Source organism: Prionailurus viverrinus, chromosome A3, assembly GCF_022837055.1.
Source record: "Prionailurus viverrinus isolate Anna chromosome A3, UM_Priviv_1.0, whole genome shotgun sequence".
Lineage (NCBI taxonomy): Eukaryota > Metazoa > Chordata > Mammalia > Carnivora > Felidae > Prionailurus > Prionailurus viverrinus.
In genome coordinates, this window is record NC_062563.1 from 6627629 (window position 1) to 6651241 (window position 23613).

Here is a 23613-nt window from a genome sequence, read left to right on the forward strand (position 1 = left end):
TGATGGATGGTAGGTATCATGAAACAATGACTGTAGTCAAGGTCATACATATCCATCACCTCACAGTTACTTTTTTTTTTTTTTTTTGGTGTTGAAAGCACATTAGATCTGCTCCCAGAATAGTTCAAGTATACGATACAGTATTATTACCTGTAGTCACCATGCTGTGTTGTATCTCTAGAACTTCTCTCAATGTAAGTGAAACTTTGTGCCCTTTGAGTAACAGCCCCTCATTTCCCCCAAACCCCAGCCCCTGGCTGCCCCCATCCTGGTCTCTGCCCCCATGAATTTGGCTCTTTTAGATTGCATGGATCAGTGCGATCATGCAGAATTTGCCTTTCTGTGTCTGCTTTAGTTCACTTAGCATAATAATGCCCTCAAAGTCCGTCTGTGTTGTTGCAAATGGTAGGATTTTCTTTTCTAAGGCTGAATAATACTCCATTGCCAAGTACACGTTTTTGTGAAGCAGTTATCTCAGTTACGTCTTCTTGCGCTTTGCACTTTGTCATTTCGTGTATGAATTTTTCAGTGTTGTTGCAGTGTTTACAGCTGTTGCAGTGAATATTGGCATCATCCTTCTCTGAATGGAAAGAATAATAATAACCAGAGTGATCCAATTAGTCCTCAGTCATAAGCATTGTGCTGGTCACTTTGAATATATCATCTTGATCTTTAAAATTCTGTGGGCTCATTTTCATTGCGTTTATTTCTGGGATTACTGTCCTTGATGGCATTTAGAAGGCATACTTTTCCATCTCTGGCTCCTCTCCCCTTGGCAGGCAACAGCATCTAGCTAGAATTTAGTAACCATGCTCATTCTTATTATATTTATTTTTGGATTTACTGTCTTCTCGCGCGATTTATACGGGCAGGCGTTTCCACGACTCAACCCCTGTCTGGCCTCCTGCTGGAGACGCAGGGGGATTGCGTTCTGCTGTCCTCTTGCAGTCAGGCATGGTCATGTGACCTGCTTTGGCCAATGAAATGTGAGCAGAAGGCACCCTTGAGACTTCAGTGGGAAAGCACTCAGCAGCGCCTGCTCCGCCCTCCAGCTGGGGACCTTAGAGTCACATGTTAATTTGGCGGGTGTTAGGTGGTCGAAGCCTGGAAGTTCTGGGTCTACAGGGCACTGCGGGACCGGAGAGGGTGGCCTGGGGTCAGGCACGAAGTGAATTTCTAGTGTGTCGGGGCGCTGAGAATTTGGAATGGCTGGTTTCTGCCGCAAAACTCAGCCCATCCTGACCAATGCAGCAGGTGGCAGTGGTTTTGCAGTTCTAGGAATGGATATCCATTTCCCATTGAAAAAAAAAAAAAAAAAAGAATTCAGTTTAAAAAGATACACTCTTAAAAATGTTGACTCGATTTCAAGACCGGTTGTAAGTTGATCTGGCAGTCACCACGAAGATGATACAAAGACCACTAAAATTTGGGAAAGGCAGGCTTAATGGAAAACAGCAGAAAGTATGGAGTGCCCAAAGAAGTCTTGGCTTGAGGGGAGACAGGGTTGTCTTCATCTCGTTTTTGTACATTGTGCTTAAGCTGGATATGGGTTTGGGGGAGGCCGTTGGGAAAAGCAGTGACAGGGAGGAAAGTGGCTGAGTGCAGCTAAAAGTTTGAGGAGGGAGTAGAAGCTTCTGGTGAAGTCTGACGGGATGCGATTTTATTGAAAATACCGAGAAGGGTTAGATGGATGAGCATAGATATAAATAGGGCTCTCTTGGCAAATGCTTTCAGCCAGACATCCACTGGGCTTTTCTACTATCCTTATAAAATTGTGCTCGATGTGGTTTGTTACCTACACTTGGATGCAGGAGAGCGCCATTCTTTAAAATGGCAGCCTCAGCATCTCAGAATCCAGGAAGGGCCTCGTGTGCCTGGCTGCTGGGACCGAGCCCAGCCGTGGTGACAGAGGTAAACCTGTTTAATCGGAGAGCAAGGATTTATCCGAACGTTCTGGATGTGGGCAGCGTGGGACGATATTCAACAAAGTGACCCGTGAGGGTTTCTGCTCTTTTCATCCCCCTCACCCAGTTACTGTTTTGAGTGATTCATTGCTGCTTGTGCAAGTTTTAGCCAAGCTGCCTTAGGTAATTTTTACATAATATTTATAAAACCTTCCTGTAATTGTGACTCATGGTCATACTTCTACTCAGAATTGTGTTAAAAGCTGAGCATTTCAGGGAGAAAAATGTCTGAGCCATGTGGAAGGCTTTCAGAGAATTCAGTTAAGGGAGACAGGAGAGTCAAGGCCATTACTTCTTGCAAATGCCCTTAGTCACTGACACCCCAGTGACACAGATGCTGATTATATTTCTTTTATATTTCCTCCTTTTTTTTTTTTTTTTTGGTATGAAAAATCAGTAACATATGCATGTCTGTCAAAATATTCAGATACTACCCAAACAGACAAAGCAGAAGGAAGAGGTTTTCTTGTCTCCTTCACTTTGCAGATGTGATGACTCTTAACTCTTTAGTGTGTGTCCTTTTATGCCTGTCTGTATGAACACTTATAATTTTTATCATTATATTTTATATTACAATATATTTTTATTATTATTTTTATTAGCTGATTACAACTATGTTTTCCCTAAAGTAACACATAGTCCATATGGAAAATACCCAGAAGCATTAAAAAAAAACCCAAAAAAACACCTATCCCCAACTTTTTTTTTTCAGCTCTTTCACTTATGTGAAATTTTGAGTAGGATCATAAAATGGCTCTGTGGACTGTAACACTTTTATTACCGTTTTTCAGATAAAACCATTTGGGCTTACCTCTCCCAAGGTCACATAGCCTACAAATGACCCAGCTGGGATTTGCACCCAAGTTTGTCTGATTTCATAGCCCATATCTTTGGTAACCATGCCATATTACTACCTTTATTCTTTTTCTTTTAATGTTTATTCATTTGAGAGAGAGAGAGAGAGAGAGAGAGAGAGAGAGAGAGAGAGAGAGAACACAAGCTGGGGAGGGGCAGACAGAGAGGGAGACAGAGGATCCAAAGCAGGCTCCACACTGCCAGCACAGAGCCCGATGTGGGGCTCGAACCCACAAACCGCGAGATCATGACCTGAACTGAAGTCGGATGCTTACCCGACTGAGTCACCCAGGCGCCCCATGTTACTACCTTTTTTATGTCAACAAACAGACCCACCCCATTAAAAAAATCTGCAGTGGGGGGCACCGGGGTGGTTCAGTCGGTTAAGCATTCGTCTTTGGCCTCAGGTCATGATCTCATGGGTTCATGAGTTCCAGCCCCATGTCAGGCTCTCTGCTGACAGCTCAGAGCCTGGAGCCTGCTTCGAACTCTGTGTTTGCCTCTCTCTCTGTCTCCCCCCACCCCCCCCCCTTTCAGAAATAAATAAACATTAAAAAATTTTTTAAAAATCTGCAGTGGTACAAGAAATGCAAATCAAACCCACAGTGAGCTATCACCTTAAGCCTGTTATAGTGCATGGCTATTATATGCGCATTTCAGGGAGAAAAATGTCTGAGTGATGTGTAAGGCTTTCAGAGAATTCAGTTAAGGGAGACAGGACAGTCAAGGCCGTTATAAAAATGTGTTGGCGAGGATGGGGGGAAGAAAGGGAACCCTTGTGCCCTGTTGGTGGGAATGTAAATTATGTAGCCATTATGGTGTAGCCATTATGGAAAACAGTATGGAGGTTCCGGAAAGAATGAAAAATAGAGCTACAGTATGATCCAACCATCCCACTTAAGGGTATTCAAAGGAATTGAAGTCACAATCTTGAAGAGCTATCTGAGCTCCTGTGTTCACCGCAGCCTTATTCACAGTAGCGAAGATGCGGAACCAATCTAAATGTCTGTGGATGATGGGTTGTCATTCAGCCTCGAAAAAGAAGGAGGACCTACCACTGTGGCCATAACGCGGATGGGCCCGGAGGACGTCACACTAAGTGAAGTAAACCCAACACGGAAAGGCAAACACTGTATCATCTGATTCATACGTGGAATCTACAATAGTCAAACCCACAGAAGCAGAGAGCAGAGTGGTGTGTTTGCCAGGGGCTGAGGGGAGAGGGGAACAGAGATGATGGTCCAAAGGTCCAAAGTCTCGGTTATACAGGATGAACAAGGCCTGGAGATCTAAGGTACGGCATGGTGTCTGTAGCTGCCAGTGTGTATTGCGTACTTCAACTTGCTGGAGGGTAGCTCTGATGTTCAGGGTTCCTGTCGCCCGCGTGCCCGCACACGCCCCACACACAGTAATAATGATAAAGGGGATGAGAAGGCACTGGGGAGGTGGTGGGTGTGCTTATGGACCTGGGGGTGGTGATGGTCTCACGGGCATATACTCATCCCCAAACTCATGGCGTTGTGTACATGAAGTACATACACCTTTTCACTTGTCAGTCATACCTCAAAAAGTGGTTTAAAAGATAAAATGAAAATCTCACTTGTCAGGGTACATGGGTGGCTCAGTCAGTTAAATGTCTGACCCTTGATTTCGGCTCAGATCATGATCTCACATTTCATGGGTTCGAGTCCCGCGTCGGGCTCTGTGCTGACGGCTCAGAGCCTGGAGCCTGCTTCGGATTCTGTCTCCCTCTCTGCTGCCCTCCCTCCCCTGCTCATACTCTGTCTCTCTGTCTCTCTCTCTCTCAAAAATAAATAAACATTTAAAAAATTAGGGTTAGTGTCTTACCCTCTGTGATTCATTTTGGGGGCTCGGGCAAGAGAAACTCAAATGTCCCCTTTATTTTTTTTAAATATTTATTTTTGAGAGAGAGAGAGAGAGATTGAGAATCTGAAGCAGGCTCTGAGCTGTCAGCACTGAGCCTGATGCGGGGCTCGAACTCGTGAACTGTGAGATCACGACTAGGCGCTCCACAGATGGCCCCTTTAAAACTTATTGTTTGCCGGGGCGCCTGGGTGGTGCAGTCGGTTAAGTGTCCGACTTCAGCCAGGTCACGATCTCGCGGTCCGTGAGTTCGAGCCCCGCGTCGGGCTCTGGGCTGATGGCTCGGAGCCTGGAGCCTGTTTCCGATTCTGTGTCTCCCTCTCTCTCTGCCCCTCCCCCGTTCATGCTCTGTCTCTCTCTGTCCCAAAAATAAATAAACGTTGAAAAAAAAAATTAAAACTTATTGTTTACCTAAGTACACACAAGCGTGAGGAGTTTTCATCCTCTGTCTCCTGGACCACTCTTACAGCTGCCCAGATGCTCTCTCTGCTTCTGCACGTGTTCCTCCTGTGGCCCATTCTCCCAGAGGTTCCTAACAAAATCTTCCATGGCTTCCTGTTGTTATGAGACTGTCAACTAAGTCACCTCTACCATCCACATGGCCCTGCCCAGTCTGGCCTCTGCCTGTCCTCCAGGCCCGCCTCCCTCCACACGTCCCCTTCCCCTAGTGCTCCAGCCCCACTGACGTCTTCTTCCTCCCACGCCCAAGGCCCTTCTCCCCTCAGCATCCTTGCACGGCTGGCACCTCCTCGTCTCTCTGGTCTTATCGCAAAAGCCACTTGTCCTGAATGGCCCTTCTCCGTCCCCCTTACTCATGTGGCACGTGGGAGCTTGCCTGTCTGCCTCAAGAGAGTCCATGATTAAATTTCCAAGAGGGTTGCAAACATAGTCCCTATTCAAAATAAAGTCATATAAAGTTACGATGAAGTAAGTTGCATTAAAAACAAAGGCGATCGGGGCGCCCAGGTGGCTCAGTCGGTTGAGCGGCCGACTTCAGCTCAGGTCACGATCTCCCGGTCCGTGAGTTCGAGCCCCACGTCGGGCTCTGGGCTGACGGCTCAGAGCCTGGAGCCTGTTTCAGATTCTGTGTCTCCCTCTTTCTGACCCTCCCCCGTTCATGCTCTGTCTCTCTCTGTCTCAAAAATAAATAAACGTTAAAAAAAAATTAAAAAAAAAACAAAACAAAGGCGATCAACAAGATTCCTTACTTCCTAGTCATCTTACTACATTTTAGTATTATCTGTGCTCTATGAGGTTTGGCAGTGCTTCTCCCTATTTGGCGGACCTCTCCTGTGATGGCAGACTGCTGCACATCTCCTCCCGAGTCCCGTGATGCCATGTTGGTAGCTTGAACTCAGCCGTGGTGCTGGTGGTTAAACGTGTATCAGCAGGCCACCGCCCTTGTCCCGGTCACTTTCAGTGGTATCCACTGGTTTATTTCCACCGTAACTGTTACCACAATTGATAGGGTCTTGTTATTTATTTGGTTGGGTAATATCCAGGAGAGCAGGGCCCTTCTTCGTCTTCTCTGCACTCTGCTCCTGTACCGAGCACAGCAATTGGTGTGGGTAGGTGCTCACGCAACTAGCTGCTTTGATGCAAGAACTGAGAGTTGTGTGGAACAAATGCTCCAGGCATTCGGAATGCATCGATCACTGGTGCCCAGTGCCTGATGCAGCCAGGACAGGATTCCTGCAGAAGGGGGGCCTTTTAGCCGAAAAGTTAGCTCTTGGTGAAGAAAGAGAAGGGAGTTGGGACGCCTGGCTGGCTCAGTAGGTCGAATATTGTGACTCTTGATCTTGGGGTTGAGAGCTGGAGCCCCATATAGAGGTCAGTAAAAAAATAGTTAAATGAACTTTTGAAAAAGAAAGCAAAGGAGTTGTTCATAGTCCACAGTCACCCCCAAGATGTCAGGGAAACTTGGGTTCTACCGGGAAACTCTGTCTGTCTGAAAATGTAGTTGGGTTTTCAAGGCAAACTTCATTTTTTTTTTTTTTTTTTTACTTCCTCCCTTGAGAGGAATTCATTGTGTTAAACAGAAGGATTTTCATCGTGCGTTAAAGCACAAATGCCAATAATTCTAAACAAATGCTTTTTAAAATACAGCCTTTTAATGCACCTGTTGGGCTGTGTTTTTCTTTTACAGCACATAAAAGACCTTGTCCATTTCATTTTAAATGTTAAGGCACTCCATGGGGGTTACTAAATGTGTCATTAACTTGCTCCTTACAGGGTCTGGAGCCAGGAATGTGGCACCTGCTAGATGTTTTTATCGGTGCTTATGAAAGAAAACATGTTAATAGCTGTTTTGACACATTAGCAGAGTGGAGGCATCTTTACCTTAAAACCAGAAAGTTACTCTCAGTTGCCTTGCCCAGTACTTTCACCCACAGAGGAGTGTGCCCGTGCCCCGCCGTGTGGGCAAACCGCGGGTCAGGATGCACAGGGCTCTAGAATCAGATCCTGACTCCAGCTTACTGTGTGGCCTGGGAAATGGACCTAGGCTCTCAGAGCCTCAGTTTCCTCACTACTGAAGGTGGGAAATGGCAGGTACCACGCAGTGGTGTGGGACTCGGTGACATAAGCGCTTAAAGTTTCCGACAAGGTGTCCAGGGCTTTCCTTCTGTCCCTCCCGCTTATGTTTATCAGCTCCTGCTACGTTACTAGCTTCTGTTGTTATTAAAAAAATTTTTTTTAATGTTTATTTATTTTTGAGAGACAGAGCACGAGTGGGGGAGGGGCAGAGAGAGAGAGAGAGAGAGAGAGAGAGAGAGAGACACAGAATCCGAAGCAGGCTCCAGGCTCTGAGCTGTCAGCACAGAGCCCGATGCGGGGCTCGAACCCACGGACCGCGAGATCGTGACCTGAGCTGAAGTCGGACGCTTATCCGACTGAGCCATCCAGGTGCCTTTTTTTTTTTTTTTAAATGTTTGTTTATTTTTGAGAGACAGATAGCTTTTGTTGTTATTGTCTGCTGACCGTGCAGTGTGACTTACAAAAGCATCTCGTCCTCATGCTCCCCAGCGGCCCTTGGAAGAAGGCAGGCAGGGGAGGTCTGGGTTTTCTCCCTCTGGACGATAGTCCCCCTCTGGGTCTGCTTGGTTCCAGACATTGGACGCTCTCTGGGGACTTCCCACCGTAGAAGGTGAGGACTTGGCTCTCTCCTCCCGCTCCGTCACCCCATTACATTATCGTTACCCCAGAGTTTACTTATAAGTCTGTTCGGTGTCTGTTGCTGGGATTATACTAATACCGTTCGCACTGAAGGCACCTCCTCCCCCCTTACCCCGGTACCCCCGCCACTCAGCCCATTTTGTTTGCAGATTAATCCCAGGAGAGGAATGGTCGCCTCTGAGAAATCAAGAATTCCAGTAAGGCCTGTTGGAGAAAAGCACAAACGTGGGGCTGTGTTAAACAAGAGCTCGGGGACCCCCAAGAATGCCTCCCGTACAAGACTACAGGTGGATCCTGGGAGTGGCGTTAACTCATTCGGTCTGTGAGTTTTGCTCGGGTCGCTGTCTTTGGGCGTTTGACGAGGGAGAAGCTGCAAGTTCCAAATGACAAAGGAACAGTATGTCTCAGGTTCATCGTGTTTGCTCTTAAAGGCCTTGTGTGAGCCAGTGGTTTGCACCTGTCTCGGGTGGGTCTGTTCCTGGCACAGCCTGTGGTGGCCGTGGAAGAGGAAGGCACCGGGTACTCGGCAGCTTTCAAAGGCGATCAGAACACTGAAGACAGAACTTCGCTGGCTTAAATGGCTAATGGCTCGTGTGACAGTTTCACTCGGTAGGACGGCCTGACCTTTCATTTTGGAGGGGAATGTATAATTATTGAGGTTCTTTATTCTAGGCGGCAACAATCACTTCTGGTCCCATTTAATGAAGTTAATTCTATTGTGTGTGTACTGAACGCCCAATCATTATCCAGTCGTAGAAACATAGAGCCAGAAAGAATTTGGTCTTTTTCTTTTCAAAAAATTAGATCTATGCCTCTAAAAAGTGTGTCCATCTTAACAAAAATTGCTTCTGGATTTTAGGTAAACATTTTATACTCCTAAATTTGATTATTTTCTTTTTTACACAAATGCTAGCTTTTCTTTTTTAAAAATGGTTTAAACTTTAAAAAAAAAATTTTGTTTATTTGAGAGAGAGAGAGAGCGCGTGAGAGAAAGTGCAAACGAGAGAGCAAGCACGAGCTGAGGGAGGGGCAGAGGGAGGGAGGGAGAGAGAGAACCCCAAGCAGGCCCCACGCTGTCAGCACAGAGCCTGACGCAGGGCTTGAACTCACGAACCGTGAGATCATGACCTGAGCCAGAGCTAAGAGTCAGAGGCTTAACCGACCCAGCCACCCAGGTGCCCCCAAATGGTTTAAACACCTATTTCAAATTCGTTAATGATTTATTTTTTTATTATGAAATGATTGAGACCCCCCTGTAAGGGTTAAATTGTAGTGTAGGGCTAATGCTTAGCTTGAAAAATAACAGCTTTGTGTTGACACTAAAGGTTAAGAGATAACAGCCTTGCTTTGCTCTGGTAAACTACGCCTCATACCCTTGTAAATTAGGCTTCACCAATTAAGGAAACAAAAGTTCAAAGAAAAGAGCGTCAGAGGCAGGGTCAAGGAGATCCACTGGTTGCAACTTAGAGGCAGAAAGTCTAAAGTAAACACCTCATTAGGCAACTGTTTCTAACTCTTCTGGAACCTGTTTCTTTGTTCTGTTCCCAGGTGATGATAAAATGATGTGATCGGTTATAAAAACTCTGTACCCCAGCTGTTCGAGGCCGCACTCTTGTCAAGAGTGTTGGTCCCGATTGGTTGGCCTTGCCTCTCATTGTAATAAACTTTGTTGTGACTGTCACTGGTGCCCGTAGCATTCTGTTTCAGGAGTCGTGTGGATGCAACACCCATCCCCCCCGCCCCGCCCAGCTATGTCTTACGAATCGTATTATTGTGCCATAGTGGAAACAGCTCAGGCTTCTGGCTCCCATCTGGGTGCCCATCTTGGCTTTGGTACTTTCTAGCCTTGTGACCCCCGGCTAAGTTACTTACCTCTCTGAGCCTCAGTATCAGCATCGATGAAACAAGGATGATTTCGAATGTGGTTTTGAAGATGAAATAACATTAAAGGAGCAGGTGACATCACCGTTTCACATCTGTGTGATAAGTTTAGCACGGTGACTGGCACAGTCCCCAGTAAGCAGTGGCCCTTTTGGATGATGTTTTGGATGATGCCCCCGGTTCGTGGGTGGTAGACTCCAGGTCCAAATGCCCCATAATCTGATTCTATAGTACAAGCCCTTTACTAAGGATGACGTATGCTTCCTGGACCAGTCTTTGGTCAGTCCGTGGTTGATTCCTAGAACTTCCGGTGGTTAAGCATGCGTCCACTCACTCGTTGCCTGTCTTTGGCATGGTTCCTTACTTGTTCTGTGCCTTAGTTTTCCTCTCTGTAAAAGGTGGAGAGTAGCATTTTCTACCTCCAAGGGTGTGAGGGGATGAAATACGCATGAAATTGAATAAACTCGTCCATTGAAAGCATTTGGAATGGTGCCTGGGGTGTAGCCCGCTCTCCCTAAATATTGGTTCTCTTTCTTGCTGTGATCCTCCTGGGGGGCCCTGGGTCCTGACTTCACAGCCTGGCGCAGTGTAGGCACTTTAGAAATTGCAACAATTGGCACCAACGCGTTTTCCGCGAGCAGAGAGCCCGGCCCTGCACAAAGATAGGGCATGTGCTAATTCTTCTTTTCAGCAAGAGAAGCTGCTGTTTGCTCTCCACGTGGATGAAAAGTCACAGATGCTTTCTGTTCCTTGAAGTTCCTCTGAGTTGTGCCACTGCGAGGTGAGGAGGTGTTGCTGGCCCAGAGGACGACGGGAAAGTGGAGTTTTTACTGGACCTTCCGACTGCCCCGACCTTTGCCAATGTAGAGCTCAGGGGAAGGCAGACAGGTTAGCACAAGAAGCCCCAGAACCTTCTGAAAGGGAAAAGGTTGATAACACAGCTGCCTCTCCCTGGGATTGAAGTTAAGAAGACCTACTGTGCGTGTGGGTTGGGGTTTCCACGAAGATCCAGAAGCAGGGAAGAGAAAGAGTCCCAGGAGGTGAAATAGCCATGGGGCTACAGCTGCCAGATTTAAAAACTTGATTGAATACAAATGTATCTCATTAGGACCATCTCATTCCCCGTGCACGGTTACAAGATAAAATAACCAAGATAAAATAACCGACGGATACTTTTTTTTTTTTTTACTATAAATATGTCCCATTCAGTGTTTGGGATAGACCTTTGTTGAAAAAGTATGGGTTCGTCTGAAGCTTAACGAAGTGAGCCTCCCTTACCTTTTAAGTCTGGCAACGGCGTAGCAGGCGAAAGGAAGGCCCCCTGGGGGTTGGGTCTGACATGCAACAGAGAGTTCATCGCGGTGCTGGGTTTAGGTTGCCATGGGAAGTCTGTGCCCCATGAATTTGCAGCTTGAGTAAGGTCACGGGGTCAGGTGTCCCTGACGTAGGGGGGGTCTGGGCCACCGTGGGGTGAGGTATGCTGTTGGCGGAGCGGGGCTCCTCACTGCGGTCCTTGGTCACCCTTGGTCTTACAAGGGCACGCATCTACTTTGTTCTTGCAGATGGGCGTGGGCAGGACTGACCCTTCCCTCCCGGGCACTAATGAAAGTACAGGGTGTTGTTGGAGTATCTTTGGGAGGTGGTCTGGACTTCCTGCTAACATAAATAGCCAGCTGGGTCTCTGCACGTTGTGTGCTGGGACAGTGTGTACAACAACTCATGTCATTTCCTATTTCCTGGCAGGTTTACTTTTTTGAACAACTTTATTCAGATGTAATTAACAAATTATTTTTTAATTTTAGGGAGAGAGAGCGGGAGTGGGAGAGAGGGGCAGAAGGCATGTGCGTGTGTGTGCTAGAGAGAGAGAGAGAGAGAGAGAGAGAGAGAGAGAGAGAGAGAATCCCAAGCAGGCTCCGTGCTCAGTGCAGAGTCTGACGTGGGGCCCGACGCTGGGATCACAACCTGAGCCTGAATCAAGAGTTGGATGCCCAACTGACTGAGCCACCCGGGCGCCCTGAGGTGTCATTTACATACCATAAAATTCTCCCATTTTAAGTGTGCAGCCAGTGATTTTTAGTAATTTTACTGAGTTGTGCAATGAGCTGTTTTACTCACAGCATTTCTGGCGTGAAATGTATGGGATTCCCACTGCCCCCCGCAACCACTTCTCCAACCCTCTGGACACCCACTGGGTGTCCTACAGTTCAATTCAATTCTGGTATTAGCTCCCCGGAGTTGGTGCAGACCCACAGGTTAAGGGCTCCCCCGCACGACTGCCCTCAGGTCCAACGCTGGTCACAAATGTCAGGTTGTCACCTGCGCTTCTGACTGCCCCGCTATAAATTGGGGTTCCCGCAGCCCCCTCTTCAGGTGAGATAATTCACTGGAACGACTCACAGAACTCAGGAAAACACTTTAGTCACCGTTACCAGTTGATTCTAAAGGATACAGCTTGGGAGCCGCCGAGCGGAAGAGATGCCCAGGGCAGGGTGTGTGGGGAGGGAGCCTGTGTCACGCTCCCGGGTCCTCAGTATGGTTACCAACCTCCCTGAGCCCCCACCACTTTAGGGGTTTTTACGGAGTTTCCATTACGTAGGCAGGACTGAATAAACCGTCGGTTACTGTGAGTAACTCAGTCTTCAGCTCCTCTCTCCTTCCTAGGGTTGCGGCTGAAACTTCCAACCCTCTGATCACGCCCTTGGTCCCTCTGGCCAGCAGCCCTCATCCTGAAGCCATCTCCTTTCATCCCGAACGAGGGTGGGGAGAGGCCGCCTTGCCAGAAGGAGCCTGGGGAATGATTCCTTAAAAAGAAATACTCGGGATGATTTCCACCTGCTCATCGTCCCTTTTGATTTTCTGGTGGCCTCCCGGGGTGGAGTCAGTGAGATTCTTTTGCCAAGAAGCTGCCTTAAACTGGCTTTCAGCTGTGGAAAATCATCCTCGGTTGTGATGTCTCTGCTGCGGGAGGCTTCGCCACGCCAACTGTGGGTCTGAGACCGGCAGCATTGGCATCAACGTGGCACCTGTTAGAACTGCAGAGTCCCAGGCCCCACCCCAGTGCTGTGAGTCAGATTCTGCATTTCAGCAAGATCCCTAGGAGGTCTTGGGTGCATATTCCTGTCTGAGAAGCCCCGTGGGGTATGCCCAGAATGGAACAAGATGACCCACTAATTTTCTTTAATGATAATGTCAGCAACGGGAGCGATGTTGATGGGCCCCAGGCACTATGACAGTGGGTGCTTTGTGTTTTATTTTTGTTTTTAAATTTTTTATTAAAAACTTTTTTTTAAATGTTTATTTTTTAGAGACAGAGACAGAGCATGAACAGGGGAGGGGCAGAGAGAGAGGGAGACACAGAATCCGAAGCAGGCTCCAGGCTCCGAGCTGTCAGCACCAGAGCCTGACACAGGGCTCAAACTCACCAACTGCGAGATCATGCCCCAAGACAAAGTCGGACGCTTAACTGACTGAGCTACCCGGGTGCCCGTCACCTTCTTTAAAAAAAATTTTTTTTAATATTTATTTATTTTGGGGAGAGACAGAGACAAAGCAAGAGTAGGGGAGGGGCAGAGAGAGGGAGACATAGAATCTGAAGCAGGCTCCAGGCTCTGAACTGTCAGCACAGAGCCTGAGGCAGGGCTTGAATCCATGAACTGTGAGATCGTGACCTGAGCCGAAGTTGGATGCTGAACTGAGCCACCAGGTGCCCCTGTGTTTTATTTTATTGAAACAACTCCTCCTGGGTGCTGGTATTATTCCCATTTTTCTTGGTGAAGAGACAGAAATAAAGTACTGTCTTTGGTGAGAGACTGTGAGAAGCAGGGCCCTGGGCTGAATTCAGGTCTTGCCTGCCTTCTAACATTCATGGCTGTGGGCCATTAAGTTAACTCATTTAACTTAAATGAGTTAAAGATGAGGCCCCGTTTACTCACGTCCATTCATTTGCTTACTCCTCAGATGTTTTCTAAGTGTCTGCTCTGGACCAGGCCTGGGGGGGGGGGGGGGGCTTGGGAAGTGAGATGGATCCCGCCTCTTCGCAGTGTTCCCAGTTACGGGAGGGGAAGGGGGGACGAGGGATGGGAGGAGACATAAATAAGGGTTGATCCCTCCTGCTCCCTGTGGGCATCCCAAGTCTCTGCCCTGGGCCCACCCTTAGGTGGAAGTCAGCGCTTTGTTGCCCCCCACCCCCAAAGGGTAAATCCATTGCTCCAAGCCCTAGTGACTACGCGCATTTCAGATTTTGTCCCCACCAGACTTCTAGACCCTCCTTGTTCCTTCTGCAGAGATTCAGCTCTCTGCTGGCTGGTCCCAGACCCCGGGGACCCATCCATCTCCCCTGTAGTTTCTCTGAGCATCTGCCTGACAAAGGCATATCTTCCCTCTGAATCCGGCTGCCAAGAAAACGTGGGTTGTGTTGATATCATCATGTTCTCTAGTTATGATAGCCCAAGAGCAGGGCTCAACACATGTCCATCTAAAGATAGGGGAGTCACTGAGGAGGAGGTGAGTGGCCAAGCATAGTGGAGACCTTGGTTTTGTTGTCTAGTTTTCTACCCTCCTTTTCTTTTTCCTTTTAGAGAGAGAGAGAGAGAGAGAGAGAGAGCCTGTGCATGAGTGGAGGAGAGGGACAGAGGGCGAGAGAGAGAGAGAGAGAGAGAGAGAGAGAGAGAGAGAGAGAATCTTAACCAAAGATGGAGCCCAACTTAACCAAATTGGAGCCCAACTCGGGGCCCAATCCCATGACCCTGGGATCACGACCTGAGCTGAAATCACGAGTTGGACAGTCAAGCAACTGAGCCGTCTCGGGGGCCCCTCTACCCTCCTTTCCATATCTTAATTAGAACTGTTTCCATACCCTTCTGCTTGCCTTTAGTATAACGGGATGGCAGATCACAAGTTCCCCTGGAACATCTACTCTACCGGTTGGTCTTTGTTTTCAGCTCATTCTTTTTGCGAATCTAATCTTACCTGGAAACCCAGTACGCACTCCGGGTCATGATGGAGCAGGTCTCATTGAGCTTGGAACCCTTCCCTGTTCTTACTTTTCTCCCCTTCTCTGCCCCTCCTCCCTCGTCACCGCAGCCTACACCTGACGACGACTCCCTTGGCCTCTGAGGAACGCACACATTGGCCTCTGTATTTGTCGGAATGCTGTTGCTTGTGAACACAGCAGTTCAGTGATGTGAAGACCGGGGTTAGGACTGGTTTCAGGCATAGCGGGATGCAGGCACTCACATGATAACAGTGGTTGGCAGGGGGGAGGTCTCCTTGCTTTCTTCTGCCTGCTTCCTTTGATGCTGGCCCCATCCTCAGGCAGACTGGTCCCTCACTCCTGCAGCCCCGGCAGCTTGGTACCCAGAGTTCCAGGGGCCGGAGGGCCTCTGTTTCTCAGGGGCTCAAGTACAGGTATTGAGTCCCCCCTAGGCTGCCTTGGGTCACAGGTGTGGCTGCTGTGCTAAGAGGCTGGAGTATCCACATATGGTCAGGTGGGGGCCGGACACCTCCTTTGTGGCTGATGTTGGGGGGGGGGGTCTGTGTCACGTGAGCCACAGTGCTTGAAGCAGCAGGCACCTTTGACTGCCAGGGACAGGGACAAGGGTTGAAAATCACCCACTGAATGTAGCTCTGCCACTGGCATCGGTGTGTGCCGGAAGCCCAGAGAAGGTGACAGACGTGCTCAGAGCCTGGTCCCAGGCTCTCCTGAATTTCAGCCGAGAGCTTCCTCCGTTTGCCACCAGCCCTCCCCCACCCGCTGTCTTTTCAGGGCAGGGCACACAGCGTTTCCTTTCCTGATAAACAGAGTCCTTCAAAGCCATTCTCGCGGCGCTCAGTCCAGAGGACCATCTGTGACATTGCTCTTGTGTCCCCTCTGATGTTGAGTGGGATGTGCCAACCTCTTCAGGCTCCAGCACATGTCAGAGCACAGACAGTAAACTCAGGGAAGGATCTTTTCTTTCTACAATTAAAAACAAAGAAAGCACGCCGCCAGAACACGCCTGTATCTGTCTCCGGTCAGACAGGTACTCTATAAAGTGTTTAGAGAAACGAGTTGATGGGTTTTTCAGGTGTTTTCTGTGAAATGCATTCCTTTGGCTCCAGCAACTCATACCATTCTGCTTCTCCACTTCCAATCAACTCCCCGCTCTGGGGTAGACACACTTCCGGTGGGGCCTGTCGCAAAGCCTGGCAAAAGAGAGAACTTGCGAGAAATTTTCTGTAGATCTATTACACTTCCATTAAAAGGTACGTAAATGATAAAGCTTAATGAGTGTTCACAAGCGGATTGAGAGATGGAATGCTTCCAATGCCTCTGGGAGCCCCCCTCCTGCCAAAGGAAATAATTTGATTCTAAAACCAAGTTCCAGCTCGGTGCCTGCCAGATTTCTACTGGGTTGATGAGAATTTACATCCTGCGGCACAGAGGAGACACAGGCTTGGAACCCAGGTCTGTCCGACCTCAGAGATTTGGAAAACAAAACTCACACGGGAATTCTGGGAATCAGGGTTTTCTGGTACGTCCGTGCAGCGAATTGCAGATTCCTTTGTCAGAAGCCCATGCTTAGGTTTGTTTTGCGGCTAGTGCCCTCTCTGCCTTGCTGCCTTCAGTGCAGCTCACAGCCTGGCAGAAAAGGGAGAGAAGTTAACAGAACAATTACACAATGCGGTAGGTTCTCTGGGAGGTCTACGGGGCTGGAGAGCTTTGGGGAAGGCCACTCAACCCCATCCCTGAGCTCTTGAGAAAGTGGTGTGTGTGAAGGGGACACGTAAGCCCCAACACGATTTGTCTCTCCTCTTGAATTAGAGATTACTTGACCTAGTACGGCAACACTGTTTTCTGAGCCCTTACTGTTTTCAAGGCTCCTCGATCGGATGTTTGCATATATTTCTTGGCAGCCTGCAGACAACACTCAGTTCGGTCTCCATGTGGCATCACAAAGGAACAAGAGGCAGAGGAGACGTGAGTGTCATTCAGAGGCTCTCCACTGGGGGTGGCCCTGCCTTCCCCCGCCCTGGGACGTTTGGCATTGTCTGGAGACGTTCTGACTGTGCCATGTGTCATGATGTGATGGCGCCGTTGACGTCTAGAGAGTAGAGACCAGAGATGCTGCTAAACCTGTAAGGTACAGCACAGCCCCGTGACAGAATTACCTGGCCTCAATGTCACTGGTGCCAAGGTTGAGCAACTCAGGTAGAATTCAGTGGCAGTGACTGCAGTCTCCTGAGAATGCCTAGTGACCGGAGAAAACCGTGCCAGGAGCGTGGCCAAAGTCCTGGAGATGCCTCTCTCTAAACGCACGTGGATGGACATCACCTTCTCACTCCCTTCTTGCCCCATTTCTTGATCGTTTTCCCTCTCCCCTCATAGTTTTCTTCTCAAACTTCGCTCATTCATATCGGCCCCTTGTGATTTTGTCATGCCTGTGACCTATTTGCGGAACAGCTTCATTATGGGCAACTCATGCCGTTATATGTAAACGCTAAAGTCTCATCTCGAGCAACACTATTTAAGAAATCTTGAGTTTCAGGAACGACGTAGCTTTCGTTTAGACATACTTGTAGTATAACTATAAATCCAAATATTTAAGTTGTGCTTTACTTGGGAAAGTTTTCTTTTAAAATAGAAATAGTTGAGGGGCACCTGGGGGGCTCAGTCGGTTGAGCGTCCGACTTCGGCTCAGGCAAGATCTCACGGTTTGTGAGTTCGAGCCCCGCGTCGGGCTCTGTGCGGACAGCTTGGAGCCTGGAGCCTGCTTTGGATTCTGTGTCTCCCTCTCTCTCTGCTCCTCCCCTGCTCACACTCTGTCTCTCTCTCTCTCAAAAATAAATAAAGATTAAAAAAAATAAAAAATAAATAAAATAGAAATGGTTGACAGGTGTTGGTATGCTTCACAGACCATCTTGCCTCCAGTGGAACCCATTCCGAACTTTGGAAAACACTGGGCTGACTTTCACCTTATCCTTCCCTCCCCCTCCCTAGGGACAGCCATTTGCAGGTACCTGGGGGATGAGAGGCTGGCAGCTTGCAGGCAATTCCAGAAATTTCCAGAGGCAAGCCAGTGGGGGAAAGGGTCTGTGAAATTCATATGTTGATTTTTGGGGGGGCCATGCCATGTTACATTTCATTCAGTTGTCACAACTAAATGCTACCAGGCAAGTGGGTGGAACTCCCTTTTACACATGAACAGAGCAGCATTCAGAGGTCAGAATATGGGCCTTAAGGATTCACAGCCAGGCTTGGGGTGATCACCCCCGTGTTGTCTGATTGCCCTGAAGCTTCTTTTCCCTTGCTGCCACGGTAGCCCAGCCTTGAGTATCCTTGCATGTTTTTTAAAAAATCTGTTTGTTCATTCTTGGTGGGGAGGCAGGGGCGGAGAGAGAGGGAGAGAATCCACACTGTCAGCACAGAGCCCGATGTGCGGCTCAGATTCACGAGCCTTGAGATCATGACCCGAGCTGAAACGTAAGAGTCAGACGTGTGACCGGCTGAGCCACCCGGGCTCCCTTGCGTGTTGGATTTTATCTGCACCTCCCTGACCTGCCTCCACACCGTGGCAGGAAGGGGGCTCCGGGAGCTCGAGCGGTAATCCTGCAGGGCTGGCGGGCATGTCCCACGGGACCTACCGCGTGGTCCTGCGACCGGTCAGGTGCATGGCCTCTGTGCAGCGAGGGACGCACTGGGAGGCTCGCCCGGGAGAGCTGCAGAGGGAGTTGGCTTAGGGAAGCTGGTGTTTTCTGACACCGTGTCTAATTGCTGTTGGGGCCTGGAAGGTTCCCAGGAGCTGTGAATAGTCTCCAGGGAGGACGATTCCAGGACCTGCCAGAGGCCCCCGGGCGCCTGTTCTCGAGGTGGCCGGTCAGAGAAGCCAGCCATGTGGCCCGGCACAGCCCTCGGCCTCCAGGCTTGCCGAGACGCCTCCAGTTCCTGGCTCGTGCCGCCTCTGGTTTCTTCCGTTTGTTTCTCATTCGTCTCCCTCCTGACTCCCACCTCCTCAAGGGCGTCCCTGGCTGGGGGAGGAGCCGCTCTGTCCCCTTCCTACCTGTCAGGTGTCACCGTACCTGTCATCTCCCTGATACCCTGGCAGTCTGGCAGGGCAGGGCCACATCCGCCTGCCCACCACCGTGGCCCACTCACCCGGGAGGTGCCAGCACAAAGCAGGCCCCCTCGGCGTGCTGAATGAATGGTGGGGGTGAGTCTGGAACCTGGGTTCTGTGGTGGGGCTTTTGGGAAGCAGCGGAACCCCGGGCGTGCTCTTTTCTGAGGATCCTTTTCCTCATCTGTGAAAGGGTGAGAATTGGCAGTTAATTTACGGGACGGCGAGGTTTCTTAACCTCAGTGCTGCTGCCCTTTGGGACCAGGTCATTCTTGGTTGTGGGGGCCTGTCCTGTGTGCTGTGTTCAGCAGCGTCTCTGGCTGCCATTTATTAGATGCCTTTACCACCCCCACTCTAGATGTGACCCACAAAAACATCTACGGACGTGGCCAAGTGATCTCTGAGGTCAAGATGGCCCCGGGTTGGAGGTCCAGTGAGATAAAACGTGAAGCACCAAGGACGATATCTGGCATATAATTAAAATACTCTCTAAGCATTAGTTACTGTTGTTGTTAACGACCTGTTTACCCAGAGCAGTCAAGCTCCGGGCGCCCAGATTTTTCCTGAGTGAATGGATCTGAGTCATAGGACCCCACTTGGGGCTCATTGAGCTCCAGTGATGCAGCCCCGCTCTCGGTGAGGACCAACAGTGTATGAATTATGCTCCTCCCAGCCTAGAGGGGACGTAGAGTCTGTGCCCTGTCGTGCCCGATGCCAAGTCAGTTAATGATGAGTGTGGAACACGCACGGCTGGGGTGCTGTGGTGAGCACGCGGGCTGTGGAGCCCTACGGCGTCTGTGAGGCCCAGCGCTGCCCTCACCTTCTCAGTGGCCGGGGCCAAAACCATCCAGCTTCCTTCTCTATAGGCTACGATGGTAGTGTGCCTACCTCCTAGGCTCTAGGTGAGAATTCAGCAAGTTAATGTATCAGGCTGCTTAACACAGTGTCTGGCCCATATTACACCTTATAGTGTCTTTCATTATTATTATTGATTTGGCTTCCAGGTAGGTGTCTTTTTTTTTAATTTGCTTTATTTTTAATGTTTATTTTTGAGAGAGACAGGGAGAGAGAGAGAGACAGAGCACGAGCAGGGGAGGAGCAGAGAGAGAGGGAGATACAGAATCCAAAGCAGGCTGTGCTGGCAGCTCAGAGCCCTGCGTGGGGCTCGAACCCACGAACCATAAGATCCTGACCTGAGTCGAAGTCGGATGCTTAACTGACTGAGCCCCTCAGGCGCTCCTCCGGACGGGTGTTCTTAGGTGAGAAAGGTTGGCTTCCCCTTTCATTCCGCAGCGTGTCATCTGGTGCTCTCAGCTTCTAGATTGATGCTGGTTCTTGGACGGCCCACGTTTACCCACTGGTGCTTGACACCATGGTAAGAAATGGTGACAGGAATGAGACTGAAGCTCCCGGGGTGCTGGTTTTTGTTATTCTTCAGAAATGAGCAGTGCCTGTAGGTGGTTCTCATAGTATGGTGTGCATTGTAGTCGACAGCAGATCCTGAAGATTGCAGATGCCTGACATGACTTCTGATCTAGTAGGTCGTGAGTTTTCGAGATTGGGCTGTTTCTCTGAGACTCCACATTCGGTACGGATACTCACCAAATCTGAGGATCACTCGCAGATTTCCTTCTTTTTGGTTAGACTTGAATTTGTATTTGAGTGTATGCATGAAGTCACTTCTTCATTTAACACGTAATTCTTTATTGACCAGTTCTACATGCTGGTCCCGTAAAGAATATGGTGGGAGAGATTGATGAGAATTAAATGAATCAACTAACAAGAAAGTACAAGATAGCAACAAGGTCTGTGATAAAATAATACCTCATGTGAATACCTGGGGTCTTCTTGTGAGAGAGTAGTCAGTGAAGGCATCTCTGAGGATTGGGCTGGAGCCTGAATGACAAGAAGGTGCCAGTCATGGGAAGATACAGGGTGAGGAGAATTGAGGTAGAGGAAACAGCAGGTTCAAAGGCCCTGGGGCAGGACTGAGTCCAGTGGGGGTGGTTAAGTAGGGCCAGGGGAGCATTGGGGATTTACCAGAGGAGATCAGATCATTAAGGCTTGGTAGGACCAGGTAAGGAAGTGAAATTTTATTTGAAGCCACTGAAGAATTTTAGCAGGAAGGTGATATGATGTGATTTATGTTTTTAAAGGATTGCCCTGGCTACTGCATGGAGAATGTATTTTGGTGGAGGTGAGGGCGGGTGAAGGTTTCCAGCCAAGGAGGCTTGAGTATGTTGTAGCTGCCAGCCCTTTCGGAAACGATCAGAATTAAGCTCAAAAGTTCAACTCAAGTAAGGACAACAGGCGACGATGTCTAGAGACCCGTGGCGTCAACCACTGAAGTGATCCTGCCTAGAATCATGATGAGCTTCTGTATCCCCAGATTAGGCTTGCTTCTTTATTTATATTTATTTGTTGATATATTTATTTTAAGATTTTATCTTATTTTATTTTTTTAAATACATGAAATTTATTGTCGAATTGGTTTCTATACAACACCCAGTGCTCATCCCAAAAGATGCCCTCTTCAATACCCATCACCCCCCATCAGCCCTCAGTTTGTTCTCATTTTTTAAGAGTCTCTTATGCTTTGGCTGTCTCCCACTCTAACCTCTTTTTTTTTTTTTTTTTTTTCTTCTCCTCCCCTATGGGTTCCTGTTTTAAATCTGACTCCTGCTGCTTAAAATGTCCAGTGAGTTCCCATGTGAAGATGTGGGAAAGTGGCCCTGGCAGCCCAACATTCAAGGTCGTTCCCCCCCCCAGTAAGGGATGCACTTCCCAGGGCTCCCCACAGGCTTTGGAAAAGGAGAGCAAATAAAATGATTAATTGGCTCTTGGTTTTTACGACATTTCTATTATGAAATCCTGGATTCTTGAGTTGTAGAAATACGCATTAGTTTCTCTCCATGGCAGCACATGCCTCTGAGGTCATTGGTCATGGCTCAGCCATCTATACTGTTCCCACGAGAGGTGCTGGGGCATTGGCCTTGGGGATGTGGGCTGGGCAGCTTGAGTATGGACCTCTGCTTCTCTGCTTTTAGCTGGATTTTCATAGATAAGCTCCTTAATCTCTGCATTTCAAATGTCTCATCTGCAAAATAAGGGTGATCATGGTATCTGTCTCGTGGAGTTATTGCAGAGGTCAGAGAAGCAAATGCCTGTATAGCACCTAGTACACTCCTTGGCCTGATGTCAGCAGTCTGTGCAGACGAATACTTTTGGGTTTCCGTTATGCTCATCTGAAAGTCCTCTATGCCCTTGCTTTGTGAAAGGTGGTCCCTAGACCAGCAGTTGTATCCCACTGGGGGCTTGTCAGAGTCAGAAATGCAGAATCATAGGCTCCACCCCAGACCTGCTGATTGGAATTTTTCACTTGAACAAGATCCCAGGTGATTCTTGCGGGCGTTGACGTCTGGACATGCTACTTTAGGCAAAAATGTATATAGCAAGGAGAGCTGAGTCAGGTTCGAACATAGAAACCTGTTGCCAGCATTGTGTTGGTGCAAAGAGACATCAGCACCGGGACGCAAAATGCACTGTGACCCTAACGAGCTGGGTGTTGTCCAACAACCGCATAAGCCCTCTGGGACTGTTTCTTCATCTGTAACGCGACTCATCTGTGTTAGAAGTTTGTTGAGAGGATAAGCAAAGTGATGTGAAAGCTGATAGCAGAGAGTGAAAAGTTATTTTTATCTTGTTTACACAGAAAAAGGGCATCATAATTTTTATAGCTGTTAACACAATTTCCAAAGAACCTGATCTCTCGTTTTCCACATTTGCTGGCCGAGAGTGGCAATGGACAAGACCTATTATGTGGTGTCTCGATGAAAATAATGGAGAGTGGCAGTGGCCCAGGAACGACAGCCTGGTATTTTTGGAAGCTAAATGGGAGAATTTTGTGGTTTGGCTAAAAGGCATTGCCCTGCAAGGGAACAAGATCCCAGTGATCACTGTGGTCAATGGCAGTGTTTATACCATTTACAAAATACTCAGAATTGCAGTGTAAGGTTTGATGATGGCCAGGTGTGGAAGTCACCAGGGCACTTCCCGGTGGTGTATTTTAATGTGTCACACGTTTAGCAGCCACAGAAGCCTTTTATTGTTTCCAAACATCACAATCAAAGCGAGAGCCCCACGATGTTGCTTATATTAGCAGGATGTCTTCAAGTACAAAACACAAAAACAAAAAACAAAAACCCACAGTATATTCCAGCACGAGAAAAATACACGATTGTGCACCAAAGACACAGCATGTTACAGGAATCCATTGGTGGGGGCAGTGTGAAGACAGCCAGAAAGTACAGCCTGAAGCCGTCTAGGGCGGGAAAGGGTCTGACCGGTGTGGCCAGCACGCAGTGATGTATGGCACGTAGAGACAGTGCGGTCAGCAAAGCTCGCCCAGTGCTCACAGGATTGAATTGCTGCGCTGGTAAGGTACAGGCACGGACAGCGGGGTCGCCCCCGCTTTTACAGCGTGTTGGACAAAAGGAGCAGCGAACCAAGAAGTTTCCCTTTCGTAGGGTAGCATGCAGGAAGCCGTGTGATAGAGACACAGCTGCTACGAGCCAAAGCAGAGATTCCAAGAAAGCCCCGTGCATTTCCACGGTTTCTGAAACTCTCCGAAGCTACCGTGAAGCAATTTCTTGAGATGCATGCCCCCGCCCCCAATCCGTGATTCCCTCTCTTGCTTTAATGATGGAAAAGGAGTAATAGGGAATGAAGATTTTTTTTAAATGGGGAAAATTATACCTTAATAG